This window comes from Patagioenas fasciata, chromosome 9 (genome assembly GCF_037038585.1).
Source record: "Patagioenas fasciata isolate bPatFas1 chromosome 9, bPatFas1.hap1, whole genome shotgun sequence".
NCBI lineage: Eukaryota > Metazoa > Chordata > Aves > Columbiformes > Columbidae > Patagioenas > Patagioenas fasciata.
The window spans coordinates 23187191-23205802 of NC_092528.1; positions in this window are offsets into that span (position 1 = coordinate 23187191).

The window sequence follows — 18612 nt, forward strand, 5'->3', positions numbered from 1 at the left end:
ACAGGAAGAATCAGAGTATGGGGGAAAGAAATGTTTCTAAGGGAAATGAGCATTCAGTGAGAAATTTTCCTCAGATTCAGACAGTTGGAAATTTGCTAAAATGTGCTTGCAATGTTTTTTATAAGCAATACTAAATGAAAGAACACTTAGTTCTGGACTTAGCCTACCGATTTGTCCTTGGATTTAGGACTAGCTTAGAGCAATTCTCCAGTTTTGTATTTCAAGCCCATCTCTACCTGTTTTACTGGCAGGTCCCACTGCACTGAGGACAGCACTGGTAGACACAGAAAGAGCAGGACCTGCCATGGAAGAAGTTGTTCCTAGGAGGGGCCTGAGAGGAGAGTTTCAAAAGCATCATGTTCCCAAAGAAGGGCCAAGTTTTTCAGAAGGGCTGAACAACAAGCACTCCTACTGTGACAGATGGCTGAGTATTTCAAAAGATCTTGCCATTAAAGCTGGCTGGAAATTGTCTATTCTCTTGTTTTTGACAGGAACTTGGGTTTTCTGTTAAAAATAATAATAGCGCAGAATGGGCAGATTTCCTTTCAGCATTCTATTTTTATGTGAGAGGTTTAATCGTTTTGGTCAGGGCAACTCTCACTCCCATAATACATTCATTTACAAGTCGCTGTGCTTGGAGAGCTGTGTGACGGATCCTTCGCACAGAATCACAGAATGTTAGGGATTGGAAGGGACCTCAGAAGCTCATCCAGTCCAATCCCCTTGCTGGAGCAGGAACACCCAGATGAGGTTACACAGGAAGGTGTCCAGGCGGGTTTTGAACGCCTCCAGAGAAGGAGACTCCACAACCCCCCTGGGCAGCCTGGTCCAGTGTCTGTCACCCTCACTGAGAAGAAGTTTCTTCTCAAATTTAAGTGGAACCTCCTGCGTTCCAGTTTGTATGGGACTGCAAGTCTGATCCCCTGCTCTGGTCCCTCGGTATGTGAAGATTTCCTGACGCTCCGGCTGAACAGGAGCGTGTACTGGGTGTGATGTGGTGGACAGAGCTCCCAAGTGTGCTGCTGCCACCCAGGTTTTCTTGGATAAGTTTCTGTTTAGGTTTCTAGAATGGGCCAAGCTTTGAGATACTTGATTTGGGATCCCAAGCACACAGTGTTCTGTGGGTGAATGCCTTCACTTGTGGCTGTTCACAGCCAGGATGGAGAGTGCTCAGCCCTCTCAAAGTCAAGCTGTGTTTATATGTATCTGGGCACTGGGAAACTGGGATTTTGGAACTTGAGGCTCTTTACCGAAATGTGTGCTTTAACGGTTCCATGGTTTAACTTACCCATCCATAAACTGGAGGTAATACTTCATCCTCAGCAAAGGACTTATAAAATTCAGTGTTTACGCATGTAACTTTGGAGAAGCAGAAATACAAAAAAAAAAACTTTCTCTTCCATCTGAATGTCTCATAGCTTTTTTAAACTGTTAATTAACTGAGCAATCATAATGATGTGCCTGGGGGGATGAAGGAGGAGGAATAATTTACAGGTGGGAGAAATGAAGCATGAATGTCTTCCTAGCCTTACCTGTGCCGTGCTGTTAGTCTGTGTCAGATCCAGACAGATACCTTCTGTCCCGTCTGCTTTTGCATCTGGGATGGGTGGCTGGGAACATCAGCTTCCTCCTCTTCTTCTGTGAGGGACCCATTTCCTTAACACCAGGCTGCTGTTTCATAGAGGTACAAGGAGTCCACGTGGCCCATCCCTATGAAGGAGCAGGCTTGGAAGCTGTGACATTTATTTCAACTCCCAAGTGCCACCCACTGAACACGACATGGCCAGACAGCCACCTCCACTGCAAGGGAGGAAGGGAGTCAAGCAGTTCAGGTGATATCTTTGCTGCACTGAGCAGAGCGGCTCAGGAATATCTGACCTGGCTCTGAAATACCATCTCACCTCTGAGGAGTAACATGGCCCCTCTTTGTCACCCTCTTTCCTGTCTGAACTGCTGTATTTGGGGCCAGTGGACTTTGGTACAGAAAACATTGTGAATCTTGTAGCATATGTAGAATAAATGAGCACAAGGTTAATTCAAGCTGTTTAAAATTTCTGGGATGGGCAGGGTAAAACTACTGCTTAGGGAAAAGTCCAACATACAATTCCATCTACAGTTTGGCTGGGAATCCTGTTTAAATTTAGTTCTTAAACACAGCTGCGAAACTCATGAAGATGTTACATTGGTTGCTCACCCAGCACCCTTTATAGTCTCCTGGGAAGGCAATAAAAACACCAATAGTGAGCAGTAATTCTAACAGGCTTTGTTCTTCTGGCTGTTCCTTGTCGAGCTCCTGCAGCTCAAGGCATGAGGTTTTTCTTCTAGCCAACCTGGTTCCGATTGCTTCTCCCTATCAGTTATTCATATCCGAAAAGAAAAATACTGACATAATTTGCTGGTCCCTGGAACACTAGGGTTTTTTTAATTTAACTGACAGGGCTTATGGTTACCTTTAGCTGTAGCTTTTTAGGTAGTTTTTAGCTGGATAGCAGTGATAAGCCCTTCAGGAAAAAGCAGTGGTAAGTGTTGGCTCATGATAAATATTTCATACTGTCTATAGTCATGTTTTCTATTATTTTTCAGCTTATGTATCTTGTAAAATTTTTCTGGTGAAGCTGCTACCTCCTATGTGGTGAATTTAAGCCTACTGATTGCTAGCTTTCCTAATTGCATTTTACAGACCCCCTACAGCATCTGGGACCAGAGCTTGAAAAGCCCTGTTCAGTGGAAAGGATTGTCTTCCACAGGTCATTGACACCTTATATTCTGCCATATCTAAATTAGGTAGTCGCCAGTGTTCTCTGATCTAATCCCAAAAGTAAAAGGTGCATGTTACATGCAGATATAATGCCAGCACATAAATTTCCTATAGAGCAGTTATTGGAAAAGGAGATGAAAGCAGGTAGAGGCTGACCTGGCGGCTCAGCGCACACGCGAACAGCTGCCTCTGCGGCTCCTCGGCAGGTGATGGGTTCCCAGTGGCTCCGGAGCCCACTGCCAACACTTAGCGCGTGCTGTTGTGAGAAACCTCATCAGTCAAGTGTGTCTCATAAATAATTTAGAGGAAAGCAATTAGCACACACAGCTGTAGCTGTTTGCGAAGTCACAGTTATACCTGCCAGGGCAATCTGGAAATGGAAATTTCAAAACCATTTTTTCTGAAGTAGCCAGAATAGTCTAGCTTGGAGCTAAGGTTGGTGAGTAGTTGTTGATGAGTAAGGAATAATTGCGCTTTCACGTCTTTTTATGTGTAATGAAATTCAGGAGATAATTTTAGTATTTTTTGCATATTGGGAAAGGGATCAAAGGGATGCATAGCTTGAAACACTCCAGCAGCCAAGGCCTTATCCTTCTAAATGCTCTGCAACTCATTCAGCTTCAGAGTGAATGGAACAAGTTTTAATAGAGACTTGGACATGCATTTTGAAGGCATCAGCTAGTTAAAGCTTGTCAATATGTACAGACTGCCCAGGGAGGATAGGCAGGAGGAGAAGGAAGAAGATACGGCTTGAAATATCTCATCTGAGTGTGCCTGCCTCGACAGATCGATCGCAGTAAATTGTTTGAGAACTTCTGCGTAATGATATAAGGGAGAGGAACCTGCTCTTTGAGAATCTCAAGCAACTACGAGGAAGGTGTGACAACAAAGATTTATTTGTGCAGGTGAGGCCTGGGGAGAGGATCTCTGCATTACAGGGTGTTTCAAAATGATGGACCCAATTTGAAATCAATGTGCTTTGAAATTGTGTCCATCTTTTTTAAACACCCTGTAAATCTAGAGATGGCACCAGGCTGGGCAGGGCACAGGTAAATATATTTTAGGACAGGGTTAGAAATCACCTACCTTGATCCTGGCTTGGGACAAGGGGATGGACTAGATAGCATTGCAAGATCCTCTCCAGCTCTTCTGATAACTGTGTGTTCAGTCATGATACCTTTGCTAGCTGAGTGCCCAGAACATGTCCATCTCTATGGGATTCCCCCTTGGCCAGGGAATTATTATTCCAGTTTTAGCACCTGGGAACTAAATCGCAGTATGTTGCCAAATGAGCCGGTCCCAGTCCTAAACTCCAAGATTTCTTCCTCTCCCTAAGAGGAAGTTTAACCTTGTATTGTGAAAAATGCATTCACATGTGTTTTGTTTGGATTATAAATGCTACAAAACAGTTCAACCTGTGCTTAAAAGACCAACTGAATTATGATGTTATAATGTCTGTGGTTCTCCCATGCAGAAACGTATCACAGTTCCTACTGTTGTCTGCGCCATTCGGCCTGTTCCCCTAAATCAGAGTGCCATCACTTGGCCAAGAAAGTGGCACAGAAGCCCAAAGAACTGCTCGCCACTTTCCAGTGGCCAAGCCCTCCACCCAAGGAAACTGTCACTGGTGAGGCTCAGACAGTAACCAAAAGCAGCAGCTCGACATTGACTGGGAACTGGATGAAAATCCTTGCAGTCAATCAACAGGCTGTCCCTGCTGGCCTGGCATCCCAGAGATAAGAAAGTCCTCCTGTAAGTGATAATAATTGCAGTCTATCTAGAAATCTCTTACAATAGATTTTGTTTTACTCCAATGGGAACTTTCTCTAATATATTATTAAATACATTATGGCTGTGCACCTTTTTGGACTGCATAATAATTAGCCATTAGTGTATTTTGCTAAGATGCTCAGCTCAAGTCTTTCATTTGTTCATTTATTTATACTTATTAAAATTTAGTAGACTATAGGAAACTGAAGAATGTCCTCTAGAACTGTAGATGAACAATTGCTCAACAGACAGAACTTTAGTAACTTTAAAAATCTTTATTGATCAGATATTGAGCCTTCAGGTCACTGGAGTGAATCAGTGCTTGGCTCTTCTTGAGCCAACGTTGACCAAATTAACACATTTTATAAGATTCTAGATCACATTATCTTGTGAATCACAAATAAGTGTTCAAGAAATGTAAGTTAAAATGATTACCTAACGTGCCTTAAATTAATATCTTTCCTTCCTAACCAGAGAAAAGTAGTGAGTGCAGAATTTGAACCACTATCCATAGAAGTGTCCAGGAACATTTACAGTGACCCTTATCGAAGTAAGCCAAGCCTCTGATCTTTATAACATTATTGCAGGTATCTCTTGAGGGTACTGCAATGCATAAATATGAGAAACTACTAAAAATCTCAACTAGGTCAAGTAAGAACATGTCAGGATTTTGTTTGAAACAATAGGCATAATGTTTTCATAATGCAAGGAAATATTCATTGTACAGGGGATTGTCTGGCTAGAGAGGTTGGCTGGGCTCAGCCAGTGACTGCACTGTACACGAGGGGACACCTCTGCTTTGGGTGGTATCTTCTGGATCCAGAGGTTACCACCTGCAGTCTCCTATCTCATCCCTGCTCTGTGAGCTGCTGAGTCTGGATTGGGATGTCTCTCCGTTGTCTTTGAGGATCAAGTAGTCAGAGAAGAAATTGTTTTTCACTAAAGGTAGGATTCATCTCCCTCAGCTTCAACTTGTAGCTGTCTGGGTCATAGGAGGAGCATGTACTTTGCTCCTCATCTCAGAAGAAGTCCTGGCAGCACGGTTAGACTTGGTGTCTCCTTTTTACATAGTCAATTTTGGTTAATACCACAATAAATTTCAGCACTGTGTGATCCCTGATGTTTCTTGGTTTTGCCTGGGTTAACGTTTTGTGGAGGTTTTTTTGTATACTGAAAGATAACATGGATTTTTTTTATAAACCCTGTTTTCCCTTTTTAGTCTTAGCCATTAGCAATAATCAATGTACTTAAACCTTCAACATTTATCTGTTTGAAGTTCAAGTGCTTTCAGTCACTAGGCATGAGCCAGCCACACTGGATACCTTTCAAATGCCAGCAACTGATGCTTCAAGCTAATAAGGTTGGTTATTCACCTGGGGCTCATCCCTGCACAGGAATCACTCATTTGACTGCTTATGTGAGAGTTTACATTTGCTTTTAAGTCACTCATTATACAGAAGGAGTTGAAGAGATTTAGCTCTTTTGGCAGTAGGATGTGGCTTTTTCTGTAGCTCCTCCAGGGACTGCAAGGAATCAGAGGTTGTTTCTGAACAATTTTACATCCCTCCATGTGCTCAGGATGTTATCTGCTTAGCTTTTAAAAATGTCAAGGACAAAGAGTGAGCTGATGTCCCCTAAGCAGAGGCTGACAGTGAGTACTGGTCTTCTGCTGCATCTCTTGAAATACCCAAATCAAATCATACCATCTCGATGAGATTCTACTTCCTAAGCTGGAGTTGCCCCTAGTTCAGGTTGGGGCATTTCCCTTTTGCTTTTAACTTTGACTCAAAAAATGGGCAGATGTCTGAATAACAAACTTGTCAGCAGAAACAATTTCTTTAAATGCCAGGTCTCCAACTAAATTGCCTGGAGTTTCTTGGAGTAATTTTTGAGTAGAGATGAGCAAGTTATTTTATTTGTCCATTCTTATTCGAAAAGTAAAGTTCATTATGTTTCAAAAAGCAAAGCTCAGTATCTTTCAAAAGCTCTAGATACGTCAGATCATCTCCAGATGATATAGCATGAATGTATTGACCAGCCACAGGCAAAGGCTGACATCTTTGCCTATTTCATTTTGAACTCTCCATTTGATCTTACTTTCTCCTAGTTGATTCTTGCAGGCTAAGAAAAATGCATAAACACAGTTCCTTTGCACTGATCTGAAAGCAGGTAGGAAAGCCCCTACAGTGCTCTCCTTTCTCTCTGAATATGGTCTCAGCTTCTTCAGCCTCTCCTGATAACAAAGATTTTCACTGACTGTAACATCCTCATTTCTGTCCCAAACTACATGTTCTACACCCTTCTCCACGTACAGTTCTGCAATGACTGTAGCTATATACTGGTTTAGATGGAGTTTGGTAATTACAATGATGGTATTATTTGGGGAAGCTTATAATCAAATCTCTATTGCAGGAGTTTTTTACCTCTTTTTCTGTCAAGTTCTCAGAACTGCAATGACAGCTTTGTCCTGCTTCTAATTTATTCCTTATTCCATTTCACTCATTTGTTTCTGGTGAAACAACCCCTCACAAACTGCTATGAGTGAAAGGCAGCACAGTGTCAAAAGGAAGTCCCACGTTTGGCTGCCAAGCAAAAGACAAAATGTAGCGGTAGGATGCTGTGCATCAGCAGTGTCTCTTCCAGCTCTTGCCCCAGTGTGTCACTGTTAGAGAGAACACAACTGATGTGTTTTAAAGAGGAATATTGGCAGCCAGTTAGAAGAAACCACATTTATCGTTTCTGTAGCTCTATTATGACTAACATCATTTAGACATGTTTAAGTGCTGTTGCCCGCTACAGGAGCAGTGATGGGGCATTTTGAGACCGTGGTTGCATGTACATTTTTGCTGGTGGCCAACTGCGGCGATTAGGAACGACGCATTACCAGGACGCAGACAGAAATTCAGGCAGAGGCAGAGATCTTGTTCAGGAAGGAGCGCAGAGCCTGGCCAAGCAGAGATATGACCAAGGTCTAGACTGCTTTCTTCATTCACCATTGACAATTTATAGGATTTACAGGTACAGGCCTGGACTAAGATGTTTACAAAAAGGTGCTTTTCCACTAGCTGTTATTAAAAACACACTAAAGTCACGTGATGTTTGTCTCACTTGTTTTTCCACTCATTCACAGACCAGGCCCAAGGACATTCACACATCCCATGCACTTGGGGGTGGTTATCCGGCCCGAGATACCATTCTCACAAGTCTGGGCTATAACTTTTTACAATTACGAGAAACGTACTTCAAAGTAATCTGTCCAAGGCCCTTTATATATTATTATGTTAGTATTATGTCTTTGACTGTCCAAATGGTCATGTTAGTATTGATATTTCTTTATCATCCAGGTGGCTGGAACCGCACATCTTGCTTTCCCACATTTTACTTTCCAACAGCCAACTGGATTCCTGCCTGCCCTTCCAGCCATGTCTGCTTCAGCCTGCCCCTGCCTCAGTGCTCCCTGGGCCACTCCAGTGAAAAACTGTTGTGTATTACAGGGGTTGCTTGGTTTTGTTTTGACGTGGATCACTTCAAGCATTCAGTTTCCAGCAAGACAGCAGTATTGGCAGACCTTGGAGGGACCATGGGAGGGAGCAGAGATACAGGAGTGAACAACAGTGACTTGAGGCAAGAAACTTTCCCAGCTGGTTTCACTGCCTAACTAATAATGTGGAAATTCACCTCAAACTAGCTTTAAATTATGTAGCTGATTAGCAGGCCTGGTGGGCTACAGAGCGCAGCAGAGTGTAGTCAACTGTGTATTTTCTCAGTTTCACAAGCGGGCTCCGCAGCCTGCACTGTATTGGTACCATGACGACGCTGCCTGTGGTACCTGGAATAGCTGGTTTAAATGCAACCCGTACGTGGTCTCAGTGAGCTCTGCTCTGCGCAGATGTACAGCAAGATATAATTATGGACTATCCAAGTGCCAAGCTAAATGCTATCTTAGGGGTGTCTTTCACTTCCACAGTCCTTTTTACAGTTATATCTGGGGCCAGTTGCCTTCAATCTGCTTGTTTTCAAAACACACCCGCAGGGCAGGGAAGCAGCCCTGTCAGTGTCCTGTGGAATCTGAGAAGCGCTCGGAGACTTATCTGTTTTGCAAGCAGCAAGAACTGCTTGGGGCTTTAGTGCTCCCACCTGTTTGAGGACAGTTAGTCTTCTGTGCCACAGCAGAGCTGATGGACTGTGGAGTTCTTCATCCTCCAGCACAACGCTGGGTATCTTCACTTAAACTACTGGTGAGGCTGGCCCAAGCTATTCTGACTTGCACGCAAAGTGGACAGGGAACAGAACTATTTTCTGTCCTGCAGCCTGGGCTGGAGAGGCAACAGCCTCCAACTGGCAGGTGCTGGTGGCCACTGTGGGGTGAAGCACTGTCCTGAAATGCCAGATATGGGTAGGTTCATGAGGAGTTTGTGGTGGAGCAGAAGGTTAATGTTAATACTTGTCATTCTCAATCACTAAGCATCCTTTCTCCCTCAAGAAAATTAGCCTTCCCTCTGAAATCCTTGTCAATGTTGTAATTATGAAAGCACAGATATTTTAAATGCAGTTGAGTAAATGTGCAAGTAGCAGTGGTTTTGTACCTTAAAAGCTCTGCCTGTATTTATATAATTGAGTTATAATCATAGAGGAGATGAAAAATTCACCCTGCAGTGATGGAAATGCCAGAGGTCCCCTCACCCCCACCTCTGTCAGACATTGCCTTGGATGAATTGTGCAGGCCACAGAGTACGCTCTAAACAAGCTATGAGAAGTCTGCCTTTAAAACATCATGGGGATTTGTTTTGGTTTTATTTTTTCCTTTGTTTGTGTGTTTTTTTTTTTCTTTATTTTTTTAATCAGCTCACCTTGCAGATCCCATTCCATTTATGGCATGCATTAAGTTGCCAGGCTAACTGGGATGTAGTGAGATGAGCAGCTGGAAAATTTGCAACCTCTTAAGTGAGGTTTGTGCTTGTCTACATGGCTGTAGTGATACAAGGCTTAATCTTCACCAAGCCCATTGAGTTTGCAGAAAGAAGCAATGCCACTTTTGTTAACTATGAGGCAGATGCTAAGGTTTAAATTTTAGAAGATTCACCTCTGAGATACACTGCAGTGATTTTTTTTTTTAACCGGGAGCTGCCATACATTCGTCCTTGACTGGGAGGACAAACTGAGCAAGCGGGGGTGGAGGCACCAGTGTCACAGCCAGAGCGTGAGTGTGTGGGGTGGCCGTGGGGGGGTCGGCAGCTCTGGCTGATTGAGATTCTCTTCAGTAATGGGGCAGGGGCTGAAAGTACAGAGGCAAGATAATGTAGTGGGGAGGTTTCCTCACAGGTGAGCTGGGGGTCTCTCTCTCGCATTATTGCTTCCTTTCCCCTTGTATTGCTGTGCTGTAGAAGAATTAGCCTCATGAAGTTTCTTATGGCCTGGAGAAACTTCAGAAATCCCGAAGCATGGGCCAAAGCGTAGCCGTGCTCTGTTGCCCATAGTTGCGTTTAGAGTTCACCTGCTGCAAATGTACCTTTTCTTAAAGCTTTTTTACTTTGTTGCAATTTCACAACAATCCTTTCAATGTATTTATTGACAAGTATGTGCTGAAATGTACAGCTATTTCTGCCAGTATAGTCTTTACATCACAATTTGAAGCTATGTGCAGGAATGTGCAAGCTCTTTGGAGCAGTCTTTAATTGTATTCCTATTGAGAAGTGGAAAAGTAGGCAAGGACAACAAAGAACAAATTTAATTTTCCTTCTTAAACCCTGCCAGTTTGAATAATCTTTTGCTCAGTCCCCTGATGTGGCTACTCGCATTCTTTCATGAATTCAGACTGGCTGCTAGCAGCCTCCAAATAAAACATGGTTATATGGAGATTTACCTTGGCCCTGTTCTTGCTTGGCGACATAAGACACAGAGCAGCCAACTGGTTCGGCTCATGCGACATGTCCTCTCCCAGCAACTGCTTCCTTTACAAGCTCACTGCTGTCCAAATTAATGGGATTGCTGCTTTAGCTCAAGATGCCGGAGATTTAGTTCTGGTGTTTATGTCAGTGATCAATGAAGTTGGGAAACTGCCTTTACAGAGGATTCAAAAGCCCTTTTATTCTGAAAGAATCAAATCCAGGCTCCTGTGAAATGCAGTAAAGGCTGCCATCGTTAAAATGTTGAGGCTGCAAGTTTGGCCACAAAAATGTTACAGCAATGCAGTTGATATTCAGTCCTTTCTGTCAGTGTTGCCAAGTCTGGCTTTTATTTATTAATTAATTTTCACAAGTCTCATGTCTCTCACGCATTCCATAAAGCCTCAGTGTTTACGGGCATCTTACTCATCTGAGAATCTCAGCTTCCACTTTTTAAAGATCTGCTGCTAGCCCTGGTGGACAGAGGAGCGGCATGGATGTGTGACAAGGCTGATCCTCGCAGGCAAAACCAGAAGGCTCATAAAACCCGGCATTTTAAAAGTCAAATCCTGATTTTTTTTTAAGAGAATCTCATGAACTTGAGCTCCAATTTATGTGTCTCAAGTGCCTGATGTAGACTGCACTAACGATCGCCTGGGTCAGGCCGTGAGTTGAGTGCAGGGGTACAGGGAACCAGAGAGCACTGTAGCACTTTGGATTGGGGGAGGAATTCTCTTTCTATTTATTATATTCCCGTTTCGACTTCACGGTCTGCGCATTGCCTTGTGCACCTTGTTTACTGTGTGTTTCATAAAGGCCAGAGGACTCATCCTGTTGCTCTGAAACTGCTTAGCCCATCTTTGCCTGAGTTTACTGTACAGGAAGAACAAACGGATGCTTAGGAAAGCACTGTATTTAATGAGAGAGCTGCGCTGGACTGTTTTCAAACAAACAAATAAAAGCCAGCAACTCTCAGCTTGGCACAGACTTTGCCGTTTTGTTTGTTGCATCACCCCATTGTCTTTTTTTTTTTAGTTTCTTTGTTACAGCATTTCACAACCCTAGAGGAATGCACAGCATAATGGATACTGCATGGTCACAGAATAGTTCACCTCGTGTAAAGCTGAAGCAAAAATGATGCATCATGGCTGTTTCCGAGCCTTCTGTGCTTCACTGGCTTTTTCTCCTTTTTCTTTGACAAAATTCCTTTAGCTTCTCCTCACACGGGCTACCCAGCGAGAGGAAGTCTAACTTTTCTCCACCCAGCAACAAAAATGCGACGGTTTTGGAGCACTTCCCGTTTGGACGGTGCCTCCGTACAGCGCAGCACAGCACAGCGCTGGAACTGCCCGGTATCCTCCTCCCACACCTCGGGCTGAGGGGCGGGGGCACAGAGACGTTAAACAACGCACGAAAAGCAGCGCAGGGAGAAGCAAACTCTGCAGCAAAGCTGCTGCAGCCCGCGAGCCCTGTGTGCTGCTCTGGGTGTGGGAGAGGCGGTTTTGCCAGACTGAGGCTGGAGTAACCACAGCATTTTTGATTTGGTCTTCTTAGAAACACGTCCATATATCGAAATATTAATGGTTTCTTTTGAACAGTCAGGTTGTTCTTTTAATTCCTCGTTTCCCCGGCCACTGCTGCTGCACAGCCACAGCCGCCAGGGTCCCAGCGCGGTCGCTCAGTCGGGGCAGGGGAGCCGCTGCTGAGTGACAACAGCACCAGGCAGGGCCCGTGCACCCCTTCCGCAACCCTGGCCCAACCTCCCGGGACCGCCTTGCTCCGGAAGAGAAGGGCAGGACGGTGACCCGGGCAAGCCCTGCCCCGCCGGCCGCCAGCCGGCCCCGCTGCCCGGGCGGGCGCAGGCGCGCTGCCCCGCCGGCCGGTGTCCCCCGCCCCGTCGCTGTCCCCCGCCCCGTCGCAGGGCTGACGCGGCGGCGCCGGCGCAGCGCGCTCGGGCCCGGCGTGCGGCGGGGGCGGAGCGCGGCCCTGGCGGCGGCCGGGATGAGCCGGGCGGCGCCGGTGGCAGAGGTGAGGCGGGGGACGGCGGGTCCGCTCGGGCCGTTACGGCGTTTGGTGGCGGCCCCGGCCCGCCCTGCGCTCAGACCCGCGAGTGCGGGACAGCGCGGCCTGGCCAGCGGCCGCCGGGCCCTCGCTGCCGGGTGGCTCCGCTGGTCCCGCCGTGCGGGCCGGGGGAGCGGGAGGCGGCGCTCGCCCGGAGCTCCCTGCGGCAGCGCTCGGGCTTCCCTTGCCCAGGTTCGCCCCGTCCCCGGTAGACGGAGAGCGGCGGCGCCGGCAGCGCGGGTGCCCGGGCGCTGTCACGGTGGAGCCGCCGCCGGGCAGAGGCCGCGGGAGCCGCCCGTCGCTGCGCTGCCCCCTGCGCCTCTCCCCGGTGCCGGGGACAGCGGCTGCGTCCTGCGTCTGGCGTTGTCGCAGGGGCTTGGCTGGGCTGGCGGGGACAGTGCGGGGAGCTTCCTGGGGTTCGGTGCCACGTTCCCCTGGGGAGCACGGGTGGAGTCCCTGTAAACACAGGACTGAGAGAGTCAGAGCTGGGCACCTGTAGAAAGCAATTTTCAGTTGTTGCAAGAGTATTTTTCCTCCATTACTGGACTCGCAACTACACTTCTCTGTCTCTGAGTTGTCCCTTGCAGCCTTTTTGTTGTGTAAGCAAAGAGCTTATCTGTTACAGTGCTGTTTGCCCTTCCAAACTGGGCTGTGCTGGTCGGGCAGTGACTGGGAGCTCAGTGGGGGCGGTCGCCACAGGTGGTGCTGAGCTGGAACGGCACGACTGTGTTCCCCAGCTGAGTACTGGGCTCAACGAACGTGCTCTCCCTACAGCCATCTCCAAACTAAACTTGTTCTAGCCCAGACTTCTAACTCTGAAGAGAAGCGGATTGCCTTTGGTAATAGCCTCATCTTTACTTCTCTGTGTGTGTGTTGTTAACACAAGTAGAGAAGTCTTTTTTTTTTTTTTTCAAAACTGCGGGAGTGTGTGTTTAGTACTTGTGAAAATGTACTGTGTCTTAAGGAAAGCCTTCAGAAAACATCAGGAGGAACCTTGATCCCAGACATGTGCAAAGACCTTGACTGAAACTTCACTTTCTGTTCCCTTCACAGGGCTTGGACAGCACAGTTCGATAGACTTTATTTCAGCTACTTCCATACTTGTGCCTTGCAGAGGTTTTCAGGAAGGAAGGGACAAAGCTTGAATGATATTTTGTTGAAGTCAACCTAAAACTCGAAGATTAAAAATTATGTCCTTACACTTTACTTGTACAAAACTGTGGGTTCTTTAACCTAGAATTGTTTCTCTTTCATCACTCTGATTTGTGACAGTATTCTCTTCAATGCCATTTTATTTGCTCTGCATATCTCCACTAATCTAGTTTAGCCTAAAGGAGGATGTTTCTCTGAGTAAATTATAGTCATCTTGCCAGAAATAAATTTAGCAGATGTGTAGCCAGCTGGGTGAGACTGTGGGTTAGTTCCCAAAAGCACCAGTTGAGAGAAGGGAAGAGACCAAAGTAACTGTATGAGTTTAAGCCTTGCACTGTAATAACTGAGGTCATCAGCTCTGTGCCCCGCTGCGTTCCCATGAGTTGGTAACTTTGGATTTCGGCCATTTCTGTATGGTTAATATGTTAGGTTTTGTCAAAGCGTGTTTCCCTGGGGCTTCTTTCACCTCCGGGATGAATTGTTTGGTTAACAGTTCACAGAACTGTGCTGGGCAGGTCAGAAAAGTGGAGACAGTTCCCAGTGCCGCAAACCTGCGTTACTTCTGCACGTGCTAATTGAGTCATTTCAGACTTCCTGACCATAGCAGCTTAGTTCTGGTTTGCAGAGACACCCTTCCCCAGCTTCCTCCCTCTCTTTCCAGTTTTGGATCCTGGTTGGGGGAGGGAGGGTGGCATCCTGCACAGGACATCCAGCTCTCTAACCCAGGCCCGCTTTCCTTTCCTGCTTAGTGTCTGTCCTTGAGAGCCCGTCCCAGATCTCCGCTGGGAGAGGCTGGACTGGCCCAGCGCTTGCAAGAACCATGGCACCACGGCCTGCCGTGGGAGTGGGAGGTGCACGAATTGCTGTGCCTGCACCAGGCTGTGCCTTCAAGGCCGTTTGCTTTATCTGCATTACTGACACTCTCAAAACAAGCTTCTTTTACATTTTGAATAACACTGTTAAAATCTGAGCAGTCTGGGAAAAACAAAACAAAGACAAAAAACACCAAACCGAACAAACAAAAAAAACCTTGACCAAACAACCTAAGAGTTAGCGAGTGAGCTGTATTTGAATTACCAGATGTACATGTCTTTACTCTGCCGGCCTAGGTAGCTTGTGGTGATCTATGTGTGAAGGGGCTGTGCTGCTCAGTGCTGTGGGTTTGTTCTGCGTGCGTATGGACAAAAGGTTTGTGTGGGCTGGTGCTTCTAATGCAGCTCGAAACCTTGGTTGAGAGTCCTGTCAGCAGCACTGGCTGGGACTGCCTTTCTCATTGCTGTGTTTTGCAGTTAAAACCTGGGCTTTCTAAACCTGCCACAAATAAATAGGACTGCCAAGGATTAATTAGTGGCTAAACTGTAACAGGCTTAAATTTGGTGAAAGATGTGAATGTGTGGTGACTTTTCCAGTATTTAATTTCACTAAAAGTGACATAAGCTACAGCCACAGAAGAGCAAATACAGTGAGCTGCTGATTGCTCTACTGAAAATATGGTGTGTATCTGTGCTGAATTTGTTACTCAGTAAAGGGTGCAGGGCCCCAAATATGTTATTCAGTAAAGTGCAGAGGGCCTCAAATTCCTCCATTCCTCTTGTGTAGGTGTTCAGTGAATTTTAGGCTAGCTTTATGGCAACTTGATACAAAGTCGTGCTTGCTTGTAATTTACCAGAGCTCTTGGAATAAGTCTCTATTCTGAAAACTGAGTAGCTCCCAAATATGTCTTTAAAAGCTTACAAGTACAAAGCAAATTTATAACCAGAATCTGCCATTAGTTCAGGGCTGTCTTTGGCCAGTGCAAAAGAGGTTGTCCTTTTTATATTTAATAATTTGCAGGTGCTCTGTCAAGCACAACTGAAGGGGTGAGACCTTATGACGATTCTTTTACTTGTGGTTTTAGGGAGGTCTGTGTCTTGGGGTTTGCTGGTGTAGTCCTGGCAGCATCCCTGTGTGGGCCTTATACCAGCCAAATGGCTCTTTTAATGGTGCAAGTTCCTCGACTTCAAAAGTTTTTCATCTGTGTCAGTGTATGAGGCGAAGATGTGACTTTCTCAATATGTTCTCAAATTTTGGGTAGTGCTTGCTTTGTTTTTGGTCTTACGTTGTTCACTTCACTTCCTTTTCTAGCAGTGCACTTCTAAGCTCTCTTTTCTGATTAATGTTGTCAAGTAAAACCAGTAATATTCTTGTAGCACTGATGGAAAATAAGTTCTTCAAGCAGCACTTTTAATTAAATATTTGAGTATGGATTATCTTTTGTCACTGTAAGTAATACTGCTATTAGAAAAGTGAACTGTTTCAGCTCCTAGGACTGGGATTAACTGCTCCTTGGAGGCCTTTGCCTTAAAGGGATCCAGACTCAAAATTGATTAGTTCATCCACATTAAAGGGAGGTGAAGTAGGCAGAGCCAGAGACCCCCTTGCCTTAACTGGGAGCTTCTGACTCTGCTCAAAACCAAAAGAGAAGTGTACCAGAGATGGAAAAGCTGACAAATACCCATTAAGAACTACAAGGGCATTGCCAGGGTGTGCAGAGATGCAGATAGAAGAGCAAAAGCTCAGCTCAAATTGAAGTGGTCCGGAGATGTCAAAAACTACAAGGGTGCTTCAGATGATAGGTAAACAACAAACAGAAACAGAAGGGAAATATTGGCCTAGTGTTAAACAGCGGAGGTGAATTAGTCACCAACAATGCTGAAAAGGCAGAGGTTCTCAATGCTTTGTTCACCTCTGTCTTCACCAGCAACGTTTGGCCCCAGGGCTTGGGAACAGAAGTCCAGGTTGATGCAAACACAGACCCATTGTCACTGAAGGAAGAGTCCGTAATGTGAAGTGTTACAGGAGCTCGACCCCTACACATTGATGGGCCCTGACAAAATCCACCTGAGGGTGTCAGGAGGCGGTTCTTTGTAATCTTGGTGTGTGAATCACAAACAATAAGTATTTTTTAATCCTGCAAGTTACAATGTGAGGCATTTTTTAATGATCTAAGTGAAAACTGGAGCAAAAGAACAGGTGGGTAGAATAGCTTTCCTAAGATCTTCCTTTGTTGCAGTTTAAGAAACTGGATTTCATGACACTACTGCACGAATGAGCTGTTTCAATTGCTGTTGCAATTGATTGCGTTGCAACTGTGGCACCACTCTTGTCTTCAAGTTTGCCTCCGGTTCTTTTCGTTGCCAGGGCTTATCTTAGCTAGGATCTAGCTCAGTGTTTTTCCCACTGTGATCATTAGTTGAGTCTCCTGTGGGTGAAACAATGGCAGCTGTAGGCGTTTCAGCTCTCCCGTGATCCACGGCTGCTCAGCAAACCTGCGGTCACGCGGCCTTGTCCACAGCAGTGCCCATGGAGGGGCCGCTTCGTGTTGGACTTGGCTGTGAGAGAGCCAGGAGAAAAGGGATAACTCCAAATCATCCAGAGTGTTCTTAAAAACCAGCAGGTATATTGCACCGTTACTGGGCGCGTTGCTGAGGCTCGGAGAAGCCATTAAACCGTTCCCTTTGCGTGCTGTGCTCTTCCCAGAGCGCTCACAGCTCGCCGTGTTGGCAGAAGCCCCTTGTATACGTGGCTCTGTTGAGAACGCTGCGATTTTGCTGGGTTGGTTTGTTTTACCTGGATGGAAGTGGGGCCGGAATAAACTGTCCTAGCAAGACTGTGGTTTGGCCGATGTTAACTGGGGCCGCTCAGGGGATATTTTATGGGTACTGTACACAATAGACAGACTTTTAGAGTTTGTAATGTAAGAGCAGGCATAAACTAGATCTTGTGTAGAGAAATATGTAATTGCTAGAAGAGCAAGTATGAGAAAATTGGCATGATGAGATGTTATGTCCTGATTTTTATGATAACTAAGTTACCTGGTGGCTAGTAGAGCATTACAAAAGAGCTGGACCCTGTTGCAGTGTTTATACTGTTAAGCTGTATGATCTTGCACAGCTCTGTCAGTGCAGCCAGTCGGGTTCCCTCCTAGATTGTAGATAATGAACTCTGGACTGTTTTCTGTGTGGTGGGAATACCTTACCCAAGTGGTAAATGTGCTTCATCCTCTCTGCATTTCTACTCTCCTCCCACTCCTTCACATACACACAATTTTAAAAAGCCACCTGCTGTTTAAGATGAGTAGAGTAAAAAATGCAGATGAGCTTCTTAAGTCAGATTTTAAATACTTGGTTTTGCAGGTGTCTAGCATTCATATTTTTCTGTAAAGACCAATTGTTAATGCTTTATTTCCACCTGCAGGCTCCTTTATTTTCAGCCAAGTGATGCCTGTGTGTAATGCTTGGGACCGAGGTGGCTAAGGGAAAATTTGTTCTAAGTCTCTAAGTCAGAATCGGTTGGATAGAGGAGGGGGGCAAAGTCAGTTTCCAAATTTGAGAAGAGCACGAACTGGTATAAAAGAGAGGATGTGATTTACTTGCTGAGGCTGCAACAATTTGCATGAAACATCCTATGTTGTGTGTATGGCTGATGCCTTCCCCTTGTGTTTCTGGATTCTTCTACCTTTGAGTTAATATTTTTAGTTACGTAGTAAAGATGAATAGATATTCCTCTGCAGGCTTTACACTCTTGTGTAGTCTCAGAAATATCCTTATTGCACACTTAGAGATGCAGGTTTTTAGTGGGGAAGGGGATTTTTAAAGTGACTAACTGCTGTCCTGCCTTGGTATTGCTTTGTTAATGCAAAGATAAACACTGATTATAGGAGCTGACGGTGGTGGCTTCATATGGAGCGAGCTGTTACTGTAAAAGTAAAGGAACCACTTCACAGAATAAGCTGTGTCATTCTTTATCTGGTCAGAGCATCAAAATTTCTGTGGCAGTCTGTGCATTGCCGTTGCTTTAAGGGAATCGTTTGTGTGAGGGTGGAGAGTGCCTGCTCACGGTTATTGCACAAGAATGGGCTTTCGTTTGTACAGTGCTGATGGAATCGGGTACCTGCACACACTTGTTGACTAACTTGGGCTTCAGAGTTTTGTTTTTCAAAAGCCT